Genomic DNA, 16,178 nt, shown 5'->3' with positions numbered 1-16,178 from the left:
GAGATATTTCTCTCAACTACACTGCACGCTTCTTATTTCTTAACATTGCCACTATTATTTATCGCAACATAGCCCTCTGTGTTGTCCTCAGCTTAGATAGAACCCTTTTCATTAGCTTCCATGTTTCAACCCTGTTGATGAGTATCAGTAGGAGGCAACAGTCATACACTTTCCTCTTTTGTGATACCGGTAAGCTGCTAGTGATAGCGTGTAAGTACCTCCCAAGTGCGTTCCATCCCAGTCTTGTTCTCCTAGTTATTTCCCTTTCATGGTCTGGGTGTGTGGTCACTACCTATCCTAAGTAGACATATTCGCCTACTACTTCCAATGCTTAACTACAAATCGTGAACTGCTGTCTTCGCGAGGCTTTTGAACATCGCCTTAGTCTTCTGCATATTGATTTTCAAGCCTACCTTTCTACTTTTCCTGTCACCAATCATTATTTGCAGTTCATCTCCTGAGTTACTTATCAAGGCAATGTCATCTTCAAATCGCAGATTACTGAGGTATTCTCCATCGACCCTGATGCCTAACTGCTCCCATTCCATGTCTTTGAATACATCCTATATGAAAGCTGTAAAAAGCACTGCCGAGATGGTGTATCTCTGCCTAAAAGTTTTCTTAATTGGAATTTTATCACTTTATTTACCCCGATCTAAGGCTACTGTGCAGTCAGTATATATATCTTCCAGTACTTTCACATATTGCTTACCTACGCCCTGATCTCGCAATGCCTGCGTGACTGCTGAGGTTTCGACCCAGTCAAATACGTTCTCGTACTCAATGAATGTTATGTATAGGGCTGGTTATACTTCGAGCACTTTTTATCACCTGATTGATAGTGCATATATGGTAAATGGTAGAGTACCCTTTCCAAAATCCTGCCTCGTCCTTTAGTTGATTAATGTATAAGGCTTTCCTGATCCTATTAGCGATTTTTTTTGTGAATACCTTGTAGGTAACGGATGGTAAGCTGATAGTATGTAACTGTTCAAGTCCTTAGCTTCCTCTTTCTTATGAGGGAAGATAATGTTTGCGTGCTTCCGTGATTCCGGTAGTTTCAATGTCGTCGTGCATTTCGTATACAGGACGGCCAGTTTTTATAGCACGATATTCCCCATCCTTCAAAAAATTGGCAGTTGCACAACCTTCCCTGCTGCTTCCCCACTTTTCATAACTTCGAAGACTTCCTTAACCTCGTCCTTTCTCAGAACGTCGATTGCTCTTCTCTACAGCTAATCTCAGCATAACATTTGGAGTCCCTGGGGCAGAAAGGGACGAGAGAAGTGGACGGGACGTCCATGTCTGCCTCAGAGTTTCAAAACTTATGGTGCAATGCCAACTAGCCCTGAAAATAATCTTGTTAAGCCAATCTCTTTTTTTTCCTTACTGCTTTGGCTACTGTATAGGTCAGAACTTCTCGAATACCTTCATTATCTTGACCATGTTAGTAATAACACTGCCCGCCTTGTCCCTGAGGGCGTACATCTGATTTTGCCTATGCCTAATTTCCTCTTAACCGCTTTCAGGGTCCGACTGTTCTTTAGGGCATGCTCAGTTTTCCCCGCTTTGTACTTACTTATGTCTACCACCTTGCGCTGGTTGACTAGCTTTGATATATCTGCGAGTTCTATCAGGTCTGTTTTGTTGGAGGCTTTCATACTTCTCTGAATCAAATTTTTGTCTCCTTAGGCAGTTTACCGGTATCCTCTCAGTTCTACCGCCTACTTCTACCACGCAGTACCTTATGATATCTCTGAAATTATTGGTCATTGCTTCTAGGCTCAGGTCGGCTTCCTTTGTTAGCCTTAAATATCCATGCTGCAACCAAGAGCCTGAATTCTTCTTTTTCCCTTAACGCTAGTCCGATGATCGACTTCTTCGCTAATCGGTTCCTTTCCCTCTTCCAAACCAAATAATTCATGACCTTACCATCCTGTGCTCACTGCATCAAACATTCCGCTTACTTCTAAATACCAACAGAAATTCAAGGTTAGAGCTCAGCATGAAGTCAATTTCATCCTTAGTGTCCACGTTGTGGCTTTTCGACGTCCACTTCCGGTTCTTACGTTTGATGAGAACGGTATTCATAATTCGTAAGTTATTCCGTTCACTAAACTCAACTATTACCTCTCCCTTGTTATTCCTTAGCCCAATGACATAGTTACCCACTGCCTAATATTAACCTAGGTTGCTGCTGTAACTTAGCATTAAAGTTGCCCATGAGTACAGTATACTGTTTTTGCTCTCCCCATTCCCGATTCTACATCTTCATAGAAGCTTTCCACTGCCTGGTCCTCATAACTACATGTAGGCGCGCATGCATCTACAACCTTACGAGCTTAATTACGATGCCTGGTACACGTAATCAATGCTATAAGATTCTTCTACATTTCCAGCTATATCCTTAGTGACGAGTAAACCCACTCCTACTTCTCGTCTCTCCAAGAAATATCAATAACTGAGTACACCCCCCCTTCAGTGCAGTATATGCCTATATTTGGCCTTGTAACCTGACTAAGCCCTATGATATCCTATTTCATGCCTTCTAGTTCCTCTAACAGTACTGCTACTCTAGCCTTACTAGCTAAAGTTCTAGCAATAAACGTTACCAAGGTAAGTTTCCAGTGGCGGCCTGTCCGGAGCCAGAAATGCTTAGCACCTTCCTCTGAGTGACAAGTCTGACCACCACCGTGGTCACTTGCTCCGCAGTCGCTGATGACTTGAGAACAGGGGATTTATTCGACTATTCATGGGAGGTTGTGGCCAATTACAGTATCTTGGTGGCCGACCCCTAATCTAGTTAGTGAGTGCATTGTCGGAGGTGTTCACCGGCATCAGGTCGCAGCCCTAACCTGTTTATGCAATTTCATCGACATGCGGGTCTTTACTTTTTAATGCGGTGTAGAACTGAGCAGTACCGAGATTTTAACCATGGTCCTGTTGCATTCGAGGCGTATATATTGCACTTCTACGCCCCCGCTGCAAGAGGTATGCAAATTATCCAAAACTTCCGGAGACAAGTTTGCGCTCAACTGAGTCTAAGGTTCCTGTGCCTTAGTGGAAGTAGCTTTGGCAGGTGTGCCATGGATACCATCCAATACACCGAAACAACTGCATATGCAGTGCCTCAATGGTTGCAGTACAAACAACTGTGAACGTTCCTGAAGATCTCTAAGAAGTAGATGGGCACAAGCGCCCTTCACAAGGCGCTTCTGCCTCGTGAAGGAGAGTTCTAAGGAGAAAGCCCACTCTATTTCAGAGTGCATTTACTGATATAAAAAAGCTAAAGAGCCCATTAAAAGATTCTAGGTTAATACTAATAGCTCAGTTTACTGATTACGAGAATCGCAGTCATGTTTGACATGAGCTAACAAAAGGGAGACTTTACGATTCTTACTGCCGCGATGTTTGCAGGTAAGGTCAAACGCTGGTCCCATATTAACGCTCTCAATAATCAAAGCAGCTAGTGTGCTCAAGCCGCTGAAAAACTCCATGTCAGAGAGCTATAAGAAACTGCAGAACAAAAGAGGTGCTTTAAATGCACTTTTTCTTCCAAACACAGACAAGACCAAATCGCCCTTCAAGCCATTGTATCGAAGAGAGAGCTGACAAGAACCCCGTAGTAAGCTTTAAGAGCAAAGCATTACTAGACCTGCATGCGAAATTCCTTCGGCTATCATAGTGGTGTCTCTAGACGGTCCAAAAATGATTCATCACACTGCCGGGCACAGCACATCGACCACGAAGCTGTCACATGCTACATGCAGCCTAGCAATGCTCCCGCGTTGAGTCGAGGCCAAGCACGTTACAGAAGAATCCGACGGCGACGCTTCCGGGCAAACCCACGCAGCGACCTTTCAAGGCGAAGCTTTCTGCGACATGCTGCATTGGTGAGAGTCCACCTCAAGACAATGAGGACATCAAAAATACAGTGCTGCCTTTGGCCCGTCGTTTGTCGAGATGGGAAACGAAGCATCCAATTTTACTGCGGCTGCACCAGTGCAATCGATAACCATTGAAAGCACTGTACATACGCTAACGTGGGAGAGAGACTCAAACGGAAGAATGATACTTGTGCGAAGAGAGCTGCACTTGGTGTCCTGAACACTAGCAACGGTCTTCGTGCAATGCAAACCACGCAGAGAAATTATCTCGCAAACAGATCTTTCATGAAACTTGGGCGCACAAAAGGTCATAAATAGAGTGCAGTTTCTGTGACCTGTTTGGTAGTTTAGCCGCGTCGCCATCTGTGCCGGTGTACATGAGCCAAAGAGTAACGAGCCACGAGCCAAGAGAAAGTCACGGGCCAAAGAAACGTTTTCAGAGAAAGAGAAAGCAGAGCCACGGGCTCTGCTTCGCTCATTCATCGGCAGCATGAGACGGTTTGCACGACAGATTTACCTTTCCAGTCATGCGGTTCCCAGTGCTGCCTTGCAAGAAGAAGAAGAATGAGCGCCGCACCCTGTGGAAATACTTCTCTTGCTGTTGCTTAAACAGCTGCCGGAGCAGAGGTTGCGCTCCACCGAAGCCAGAATTCACATCTGTGTGCCTACAAAGCGCCATATAAGCTCCGCCGACGAAAGGACATTGCTTTTCGCGCCGCATGAGCACATCCCAGCTGGGCGGCACCTTCGACTCTTTATTTGCGCCGCCAAGAGCACCCTTATTTCTCCAATTGCTATAAGTAACCAACTGCTTAACCTACTGCAGTAACCAGTGGCTGTTCGCGCCGTCGAAGCCAAAATGTGGCGCTCAAATTTCGCATTGTGGAGTATAGCAATCGTCCTCAGTATTCATTCACACTCAACCACGTCGCCATTCTCAAGTGTATCTATTGGTTTTGTTTTTCTAATACTGTCGTAACAGAATCGTTACTTTGTATTTATTCAGAACTGGTAGTTCGGATGCATTCTTAATATTATCCTCTATTTCTCGTTCCTTTAAAAAATGCGGAAGACGACTTTTACATGCCCCCCGCCCCCTCCAAAACAAAAACTCTGTTGGATCAGTACAAAAAAATGTAAATAACTAAAGTATATATTTAAAACAATCACCGTGACATGACTGCATCAGAGCCAGCATCAGCGTCTGGGTTAGGGTCCTATTGGCAGCTCCTCATTTCCGATGCCAAGTCTTACCAGGCGACTGTACTGGAGCTACAAGAGAGACGAATTTCGTCGTCGTTGGGAAGGATTTTTACAATGTACCCAATGTACTTGGATACGCGCCAAAGATCACAGTTTTAGACACTTTGATGGATACTGTTCACGGGGTGCGGTCCAACATATTGCTTCATAGAAGACGACGCCAAAGAAGATGGCTGGCCCCACAAACGCGAGCCTGGAAGAGAAGGAAGTTGGAGCGCAAGACTCGTCCTGGTTGACTATTAAACCCGTCGTATCTTTGCGTCCTCCTTGGCGTTCTATCGAGACGTGACACTGGTGGAGCGCTCTGGGGTATGCATAAGACTCCTTCCGGCAGTCCACAACGGATCCCAGACATCGACACGCCTGTCCATCGCGCTTGCCGCCGCCTTCTAGGCCTAGCCCTGGAGTACAACTGTCTGCTGAGCGACTCTTCAAACGCCCAAGTTCATCAGGTTTCCCAAGCCATAGCACATCCCAACCCTACGACGGTGACTCTTCAGAACACCAAGGTGCCAGAGTGCTTTCGCGGGGAAGCGTTTGAAGATGTGGAGGACTGGCTTGACCAGTTTGAGAGAGTGGCCAAGATTAATCAGTGGAGCACGGATCACAAGCTTTGCAATGTTTTTTTTTTCCCTTCAGGATAATGCTAGAACGTGGTTGGAAAACCACGAGGCCAGCTTATCCACATGGAATGACTTCCGCCGCCAGCTCGTAGACAGCTTTGCGAGAACTGTTCGAAGAGACAATGCGCTGCGCCTGCTTGAAGTGCGCGTCCAGAAGCCGAATGGGAGCGTGGCTATGTTTGCGGAAGGCATGGCTCACCTTTTTCGGAGTGCCGACCCTCATATGAGCGAGCCAAGGAAGTTACGGCATCTCATGCACGGTGTCAAAGAGCAGGTGTTTGCCGGCTTGGTACGCAACCCACCCAAAAACCGTGAGTGAGTTCGTTAAGGACGCTACGGCTATAAAGCGAGCCCTCCAAGATCGGTGCCGCCAGTACAACCGACCTGTCAGCTATGTCCCGACGACTGCGGCGGCGCTGACTGAAACAGATCAGACCACCCTTCGAGACATGATCACAGAAATTGTCCTTGAGGAGCTGCAGCGAATTGCGGCTACGAAAGCTCAGTCGTCAGAGGCCCTCGTGGAAGCTTTGAGGAATGAAATTCGGTCCTCCCTATCACCGTCTGCACAGTGCAACGAGTTTCATCCAGTCGACAACGCGGCAGCCATTTCCGAACTATACCGGGTTCCACAACCAGTCAGCTACACGGCCAACATTCCTGCGCCTTATCACAAGCAGCAATCTGAGAGCTATGCCGCTGTCCTACGTCGCCCGCCTCCAGACCATGCCCCACCGAGCTCCCCGAGCCGTCAGGCGATGCGGTTCTTCAAGGGGCCTCAGTGGGCGCCGTCCAGGTGCTAACAACCACGCCGAACGGACAGGTGGCGCAGTTATGACAGCCGACCACTCTGTACTGCGGACAAACTGGCCACGTGTATCGGTACTGCCGCTAGCGCGAAGAGGGGCAGGCCTTTCGGCCTGCTTCTGCTCGCCGCCGCTTCGACGCTGACACTGCCCAAACCGAGGACGGCCTTGCGACTAGCAGGGAAACCGAATCCCCGGGCTTCCGCCACCGCTCCTCCCCATCGCCACAGCGTTATCCTTCGCCGATGCGTCGTGGCATTGCTGACGTTAGCGGACGGCGGTCCCCTAGCCCTTTCCGGGGAAACTAACAGCCGCAACCTCGCGAGGGGAGGTTGCAACCAGTCGAAAAGTGTCAAAACCCTCACCACCACCGCAACTGCCGACGACCCGTGCTTCTGACGCTGCCGTTAGCATTGGCATTGCCGCACTACCGCCGAAAACCGCATAGAAGACGACGCCAAAGATGATGACTGGCCCCACAAGCGCGAGCCTGGAAGAGAAGGAAGTTGGAGCGCAAGACCCGTCCAGGTTGACTATTAAACCCGTCCTATCTTTGCGTCCTCCTTGGCGTTCTATCGAGACGTGACAATATTATGCTAGATGATTACTTAAGCCTCGTGCACCCAAGTCTTGTGGTCAACGGCGCCTTCGCGGATTTGACTGATGTCAGCAGTTCACTCTTGTCCACACCTACAGAGCTACGCATGGGGTCAGCACTACAAGAGTTCAGCTATTTTCATTAGACTACTAACCGCTACAAAGGCACGAAGTGCCTAGCTCTAAGCTCATCCCTGGTTCGTTCCCGGGTTTCGTTTTTACTGGATACCTATATGGCTACTTTGTCGTCGTCTTTTTCTCTTTTTATGGCCTAAGGGAGAGTAACCAAGAGCCTGAGCTCGGCTCGCCTCAGCCATTCTTCCCTCGCTAGGATCCGTTGTCTTCGGCAACGGAAACCACGCCTATGAAGCTAAGTGATCCACTTTTTGCACCGAAGGTATTTTGAATGTATTTCGATATTGAACCAGTTTCCACATGCCACGTTCGCCCCCTCCGAACCTGTCTCCGCCGTAGGAAATGGGACAGGTGGGCTTCGGCCCGCTCACAATGCCGCGGGGAACACGCTGACCATTTCCTGGGGATTCGCAACCTGACATCATGGGTTCCGTCGCACGCCCGTACTGACCCCTGGTTGTTGCAGCAAGGCCTAGCAGCTCAAAAACTGCACCAGCCCATCAAAGCAGGTGATAGGGCGAAGGGGGTGACGTGCCGGTCATCAAATCGAATTTTTCCCTACCTCCTCACTGGCAGGCACGAAAAACAAGTGTTGCGCTCATCGGAACACTGGTCTACAGTACACAACTGCTAAATATTACGCGAGGCACATATAGCTCGTTCGAGCGAAGAGCTATCGCAATTGCCCTCACCTTGCCGTCGCCTTGTATGCAACCCAAGTTCAGTAAAGTGGTGTCGTATAAAATACGCACATGATTACGTTTCGAAGTTGTGACGCAGCTGTATTTTATGGGGCATTCATGCTGCTTTCATATCAATTCGCTTCCCGTTCAGCATAAATTTTTTCGTCAAGCTGGAGGCAAGTGTGCTATAAGGATTACAACTGATGACATAAGCACCTCTAACAAGTGTAGGGCCTCACTGAAAAATGAAATACTGTTTCTTTCCCAAAAAGGCGGTTTAAACAAAAAATTATAACGCTCTTGTCGCCCGGGAACATCCTGTTACTGCATACATCGCTGTTGACACAATGAGAAAAATATTCGGTACTTGAAAAAAGTCCCTAGTCAACATTTGGCAACACTTCCAGTAATTATCCAAAGAGCCCTACAAGCCAAAGTTGTAGAAACTCATTGCACCTATATTTCCTCGCAGTTCATACTAGCTGTAAGGCCATTCTCCTCCATATGGAGTCTACATGAATCTCGGATACAAGACTATTTCTGGAACTACGAGAAAAGCCGGAATCTCGTCACCTCCTTTTAAACAATTTACATCGGATTATTATCTGTACTTTAAACTTAAACATCGCATACATATCTACACAGGTAGCTAAGTTATTCCAACCATTTCCGCAGGACCTGTGGTAAACCAGCCAAGTCAATTCTGACAAAGGTTAAAACGTGATATCTGATTTCTTCTGGTGCTGAACTAGCTGCTCTATGCACTGCAGTTGAATTCATTTGCCAAGAACATCCAGATAAATGGACAGTGTTCACAAATTTTAAAGCAGCCCTTTAGGCCTGCAAGCTGCACTACGCAGCGGGCCACATCACCAACTCGTTGGAGAGGTTCGCCAGCTGTGCCATGGCGCAATATTTAAAGGTCACGACATTATTCTTCAGTGGCGGCCAGAACACTGCGGTATCAATGAAAACCACCAGGCAGACGAGCTGCCCGTTCTGCTCACAATGCTTCTGCTCTTTAATTCCCTCATCCCTTATCGCTAGTGCAGATAAGCCAGCCGGATGCCTTTCTGGTTCACATCCCTGACTTCTCTTTTCCACCCTATTTATCTATCTATTAGACGTTTCTAAATCGAGCCATTGGCAACTTAACAAAACCGCCAACCGGTTAGACCTCATGAATTAGTGCTTTACATACATTTACATAGCAAGTATGTTGGTTTGGTTTGTCACGTTACCGTCGGTTTAACGTCCGAAAGCGACTGAGGCTATGAGAGACGCCGAAGTGGAAGGCTCTGGAAATATCGACCGCCTAGGGTTCTTTAACGTGCACTCACATCTCACAGCCCACGGCCGCCTTGCTTTTCGCCTCGAACGAAAAGCGGCCGCCGCAGCCGGGATTCGATCCCGCATCCTTGTCCACTGTTGTCGAGCGCCCTAACCACTGCGTTACTCTGGCGGGACACATAGCAAGTAAATCTTTCTGCAATTACTGGCTAATAAAGAAGACTATGAGTAGAAATAACAGAATTCATCCACTCGCACTATCATAATTGTAAGAAATATAGGCAGAAATATATGGGGGCGAAAACAATGCGTCCATGAGCTGTGCCATGTCAGGGCCCATTAAAGAGCCCCTGTTGGTCGAATTTTCCGGAGTCCTCCATTACGGCGTCTCTGTTAGCCTGAGTCGCTTGGAATCTTAAACTCCAGGATACCAGACAAACCATTGAAGCCGATCTTCTAGCAATACTTTGCAAACCGGGAATATTGACCCTATCGCTCATTGCAACATTTTATGTTCCTGCTCGTTATTCTATTTGGCTGCGTGGTTTGCGATATTCAAGGCTGGAAATGAATCCGGATTGAGATCTAAACGTAATTCACTAGGATGGATGTTTTGTATACTTATTTACGAAAGCTTCCATAATGGTTGATTTTTGCCCTGCGTAATGTGCGACTTCGTAAAAGTACATTTTGCACGTATTATTTCCAGCCACCTGGAAGTGCACCTCCTTTAGGATGTGCATTCTTCTGTAATTCGGCGGAAGGACAGTACGGATTTTTTCCGCCTGGAACACCATGTCAGGTGAGAAGCTTTTTTTTTCATTTTTCTGAACAACTTTAAAACAATAAGAGTTACTAGTTAGATCGGTGCCTCTGGTGGGAAAACGCGGTGAGTTTTGCAAAGGTGCCCCTTTAGGTTTCAAGTATTGAGCCTATCCCGCACCCTAAATGCATAGGCCGATTATTAGCGGCACTATTACCCACTGATTATCCAAAGGGTACAAGGTTTCCTCTACTCGTGTGCTCGAATTGTATCGTGCGGCCTGCTTGCTAATTCAGCCTTTAGGACGCTAAGCGAAACGAAAGGCTTTATTGTACAATGTTTATTACGACCCTAAAGAGTTAATTATTCTGACGAAAATCCGGAAGCGTGTACTTAACCACGAGGAATGATTCTGCGGGTACCCGGAGGTTTGCTGTGAGGATATAGAATGTTTTAATTAATTTGTAGCATATTCAAAACAACTACAAAAAGTTAAGATCAATTAAGGCCTTCTTCCAAACAAGGCCAGTTAATAGTCTGAGTGGGTCGATGGCAAGCTGGGGCAGGTCGCGGAACAGGAGATGAAGGGAGCGCCTGACTCTCTGCTGGAGTTCAACGATAAGCTTCTGACATCACTGAACACCACAGTGCACCTGTCTGAACGGAATACGGGTAGGGAGTTCCGGATTGAGTGCAGCCATTTCAACATCTGGGCACTTTACCTCTGAGCTAAGGCCGGCTTTGTTCTGGTCGGAGTTCCCATGCGGTCCATGTCCCTGCTGGCGTCCAAACCCGTGAAGGAAAGCTTCAAAGAGGTTGCAGAAGACTACCAACCCAACTGCACGACCTCTGTGGAGATCCTGGACACCACTTTACTCGGGGCAGACTCCACAACGAATTAGATAAACTAGTCTTAAATTAGGCTTGTTGGTGGGAATACATACTAATAATCGGCAGTGCGAATAGACACGGATGAAGACACAACAAAGCTTGTCCTGTTGTGTGTTCGCCGTGTCTATTCGCGATGCCGATTGTTAGTATGTATTTTCACAACGAACACGTTTATTTGCAGAAGGGCAGTGCGTCCAAAACCGATTAGTGGCTGCACTTTTATGAGTTGGGGCTGTTTCACCTTGAAGAGTTTGTGAACGTCGTCCGGCATGTTTCTCTGTTTAACCATGCCATGAAAACCTACCAGCCGAACTGTTCGGAATTCCGGGAATCAAACACTTATTGCACGCACTCATGACTGTCTGGGGCAAAGCGAAAGACAAGAGTGAATCGAATGCGAACTCTTAAAGGGTATCGAATATCGTGACAAGGTACCTGGGGGAGAGAAGACTCGAGTGCACCCTGAGAAGTCGGAATGTCTAATCCTCAAGAACGCATGAGAACTGCTGACTCAGGATGGGACAGTCCGTGTAAACGAAAACGAAGTGCAAGAACAGCCCAAAATAAACGTGCTGGGCCGACACATCCCCCAGGGAAGATGCAACTGCACCACAGTAAACTATCTAACACTGCAGAACAAATTGTAAGAATGAGCCACTGCATCTGGAACAAACAGCATGGCATCCGTGGAAACAAGGCAATCAGGCTGGTGTAGGCCTTCGTAACCTTGAGATACATGTACGGTACGGCTTTCCTAAATCTCACGAAAATTAAGTAGAAAAGCTAGAACTCTTGGTTAGAAAATCATAAAAGGTGGCACTTGCCATACCACGCCAAAACTCGACCAAATACTCTTATAGCTGGGGATAGGCAATACGACACAGGAAATGCGCATGGCACACGAAGCTCGCAGCTAATACTTCCGTCCCTCCCAAAACCTGGCAAAGCAGTGCGGAAGCAATTCCAATAACTCCACCTAAAGCAAGCGAACAGAGGAACGATCAATTGGGATCTTGGTCTGGGCTAGTAGGTTCATAACTATCACGAAATAAACACAGCGCGAAGAAACAGGACACAGAAAGAAACAGGACATGAGCAATTCTTCCTGTGTCCTGTTTCTTCGCGCTGTGTTTAATTCGTGATAGAGGAACTAGATCCCCAGAGAAATGAACGCTGTCATCAACGTGGCCCAAATACCAAAGACATAAATCCGGGACTCAATATTGTCCGAAGACGAGCGAGTGCCGTAGCTCTTCAATAGACATAGGATGTAAAACCAAATATGATGTAAATGGATGATGTATACGGGGTTATGACCATGGCGGTAGTGACCCCAAAAGCCTAGATCAAAACCACTCATCTGAACTACACAGAAGAAGCCGCGGTAGCCCTCGCCGTAACCACTGCCGCGGTCTCCTGAATGAAACAGTCCTCACAAAAAAGCGTTAAAACTCACGACTAAACGACCAGCGTTTTTTGCCACTGTGCTGTGGTTCCCGGGTCATTTGGGGCCTGGCTTAGGGGGAGGAAATGATGCCGCAAATCGACATGCCCGAGCAATTCTTCAGCGAGCCAGCCTCACCTCCCCCGGTCGTATTTCCCACTGTGCACGACATGGAAAGTGATTCGGACACAACCAACGTCACGCTGTACGTGAAACTGGCTCTAAACAGAGGTAGAAGAGTCTACCCGCCATCACACAAAACACTAAAGCCGATAAGCAGAGAACTAAAGGGCAAATGCGGGGCCCATAATGATACACTTCGTCTAGCTAAAGCCGATAAACATATGCTTCGGCGCATGCACACACCCTCCCCACACCAACAAAATTAAGTCAATAGTACCCCACGCCGCACAGCTCTCAGTGCAAGGACTGGCCGCATCGCAGATATACAGATATGCGATTTCCAGGACACACCTCAGCTAGACCCAATCCCGAACCTCTCTAAAAAGCAATTAGAGGCCAATTTGTGCAGCGATAACCAACAAGGCCAGCGATAACTGGTGACCAGGGCTGAACCGGCGCTGGATAATGGATTACCGAACTAGGAGGTCCACTCATAATTGCGTTAAAATAGCCTTTTCTACAGACCTTTATACATCCATAGTGCACTTTACCTCAGTATTTTGCGCTGTGCACGCTTCCGCGGCCAGCACCCTAAGCTTGGCCGTCTTCCCAACTTTAAAAGCGAAAGCTTTTTCAGCTGATGATTCACCAAGCTGTTGTTTCGCGAAGGGTTACTTTTTTGTGAGATTCCTCGCGATACAAGATTGTGACGTCTTCGGCCATTACCTAACGTGGTCATGACTGGATTTGACGCCACTGTGACGTCATATATGGTCACTAATAATGACCGGACGTGACATTGACCCAAAGTGGCCGATTCACGCATACATGAAGCTGACCTCACCTGGCGTCGGATTCAAGGTGTCCGTGCTGTGCCTTTCATTTGGCACTTCCTCTAAACTAGCACCAATTACCATTTAAGAAAACAATCGGGCTCCAGAGGCAATGGAACTCCTATCCTTCCGGTCACCATCCTGGCGCATTGACAGATTAAGCCAAGCTGGGTGCGTAAGAAACCTATCTTAGTTCCCTTTGTTTAGCGCCCTGTCAACGCGATTGGCTTGCAGACCGCCGCCGTCGACGTCATGGCGCATCCTGGCAACAACATGACGTCATGAGAGAAGGCAGCGGCGCGATGAGTCATGGGGAGAAAGCGGTGGCGCAATGGGAAAAACCTAGCAAAGTCATGCGCGTCGAATCCGCGTCAGGCACTTCCGGCTTGTGTCAGAATGTCACGTGGCTATGAGAACACCGCGTGGTAGGAGCAACGCCGCATATCCAATCCCACTCTTGAATGAGCACTGCAACTAAAGTGCGCCAAGGAACGCCAAGGCAAAAAACTTTATAGGCTTTCGAGTGTCATCGGCGTGTGCGCTCATTGGCACAAGTGTCACAGACATGAAAAACCGTTATTAACCTCTGTCAAACCGACTTTGTCCAACCAATTAACAGTCAGTAAGCAGTCGTCCACAGTACATTAAACATAAGCGCAAAACCACCGCTCTATAAAAGCTTTCGCCTCACCGCACTTTAGTAGTCAAAAGTGCCCCCTTCATTTTCCCGACGATGACTTACCTAATCTGTCATGCGTATAGGCAAATGTGTGAAGTCATTATCAGATAGTTCGGGCTACATTTAGAGCCTAAATACAGGATGCTTTTTCTACATACATATCTACTGCCAGATAATTATTAAACAGCATATATAGCGGATGCAGTTATGTCGCATGCATTCGATAAAAACACAAAACTGCCAACATTCATATGCGATTTTTCTCAGACAATATAGAAGATACGATCAGGTCATTGCAATGGGCATCAGAAAATACGCGAGCATAAATTGAGCAGAAAATGAGCATCTCATGCATTAAACAAAGTAGTTGAATCGTTGCTCGTAAAATAACTAGCTTTATTAGAAGCTGTATCCCATCAAAAAAATATACTGTGATTCATATCCATTACCTACTTCGGATGGTTACCTTTATTTTCCATAAAACCGTGCTCATAACATAGTGAGTGTTCCAATTATTCATAGGTACGGGTGCTTGATAGATGATCATTTACACAGTTATTCTGGACACAGACATATGAAGTATATAAAACTCGATCTGTCGACAGAAAAATTGACAGAGTGAAAATCAGAAAGCACAAAGTTTGACCCTTTAAACATATCTCACGAGGTTGTTCCCGTGTCTCCAGTAAATCGCGTGATAAGTTGAGAAAACGCATTTATTTTCTCTATTTTGTGTAAGCGGGGGATATGCGATAGTTTGGTATCAAAAATAATCCTTTGTATTTTATTCTCGTTTGTATACTTGTGAGTTGTGACTAATTTGCGTTTTCAATGTTTAAAATTCATTGTCGGTCAGCATCTTGTTTTCCTGTTTTGTGTACCTTTGTACATTATAAAGCCATACATCTATGTTTAAACTATTTCAGAAGAGTTTCGACGGCTTTCGTCACTTCATTTTGGAGCTGTTCTCTTAATATTTTGTTATCCGTTGAAGGCCTCGAGTCTAAGCGCCGGAGAGCTGCCTGCATAAGCATTAATTCGGAATGAAAGCGAGGTCATTGGTAAAATGGGTGGGCTAACTTCGCTCTCACGTACAAAAGTCAAAGGCAAGAGCTTCGGCCAAAGAAACTAATAGGCATTAAATATGACGAGCGCCACGCCCAGCCACACGCCACAGCTGAATAGAATTATATTCCCGCGCGAAAACCCGATGAGAGTTTAGGGGAACGTCAATATAGTGCCGGGAAAATCATTTGCAAGATAAATTTAAAAAGCCAAACTCTCATTGTAGACAAAAGGTTCGAAACGTACTGCGGTGTCTCATCGTCTCGGTTAAATGCAGATCTTTGTACACCCTCGAGCCGCTGGAGTAGCCTTTTCAGCAGAGTCATTATCTAAGTTCAACTATGAGACTGAATCGTCGGGGCCGAATAATAAATTTATTTATTTACAGCATTACTCGGTCAAAGATTTGAAATGCTTGTTTCTTTGCGCTTAAATACGATAACACGCCGCCTCCCAAGAAGAATAAAAACGCCGCACCACAACTTGAATCAAGACTAACGAACGCTATGAACGAGGCTAATCTGTCGTACGCAGTGACGTTTTGAAGGTATGACAGGTTCCGGTGGTTGCCGTTCAAACGCTTTTTTCTTCTTTACGATCGTGTATGCGCGCTCAAAAGCATTTTCTTATAGAAATGTGAGCTCTATATATGTTATATATCTCATTCCTATTTTGCAGCATAAAATATCCCCAAGAAGTTATATCAATAGAACGTGCCGAGCCTCCGGAGAAAATGTGGTCTGTTCTGATGTAATGCTGCCCCCGGCATGTTGAAGCCTCGGAAAGAAGAAAACGACAGATTATAATCAATAAACAATTACTAAATATTGGCAGATTTTGCAAAAATTATATAGTCATTGTCACCCGTTAATAATTAGGGAGATTATTAACGATGTACCCTTAACGGTGCGCACACTCCCAGACACCCTTAGAGTGAGTGGGGGTAGCTGTTCCGGTCGCAAAGGAGATGCCCTCGACCTGCGTGGCGAGCTCAGCCGGAATTCAACTACCTCGCAGTGACAGAAGGGGGTGGCCTTTTGGTGCCCAGTTATCGCCGGTTCAAACCAGAGTAAGGTTCGGAGTCAGAAGTAACAAA

At 46.6% G+C, this 16,178-nt stretch overlaps 1 long non-coding RNA gene across 1 annotated transcript in view; it reads left to right on the top strand.

Moving 5' to 3' along the window:
• Nucleotides 1–15,881, top strand: part of LOC146193475 (uncharacterized) — a 92,795-nt gene extending 76,914 nt beyond the window's left edge. The window contains exons 6-7 of the long non-coding RNA XR_014706458.1: nt 9,994–10,086; nt 15,761–15,881. This is a non-coding gene — a long non-coding RNA (uncharacterized LOC146193475). The remainder of the gene's footprint in view (nt 1–9,993; nt 10,087–15,760) is intronic.
• Nucleotides 15,882–16,178: the final 297 nt, after the last annotated feature.

The sequence above is a fragment of the Amblyomma maculatum genome, chromosome 4 (genome assembly GCF_055883805.1).
Source record: "Amblyomma maculatum isolate TAMU_Amacu chromosome 4, ASM5588380v1, whole genome shotgun sequence".
NCBI lineage: Eukaryota > Metazoa > Arthropoda > Arachnida > Ixodida > Ixodidae > Amblyomma > Amblyomma maculatum.
Note: the sequence above shows the minus strand (reverse complement) of the source record. Positions and strands in the feature narration are given on the sequence as shown.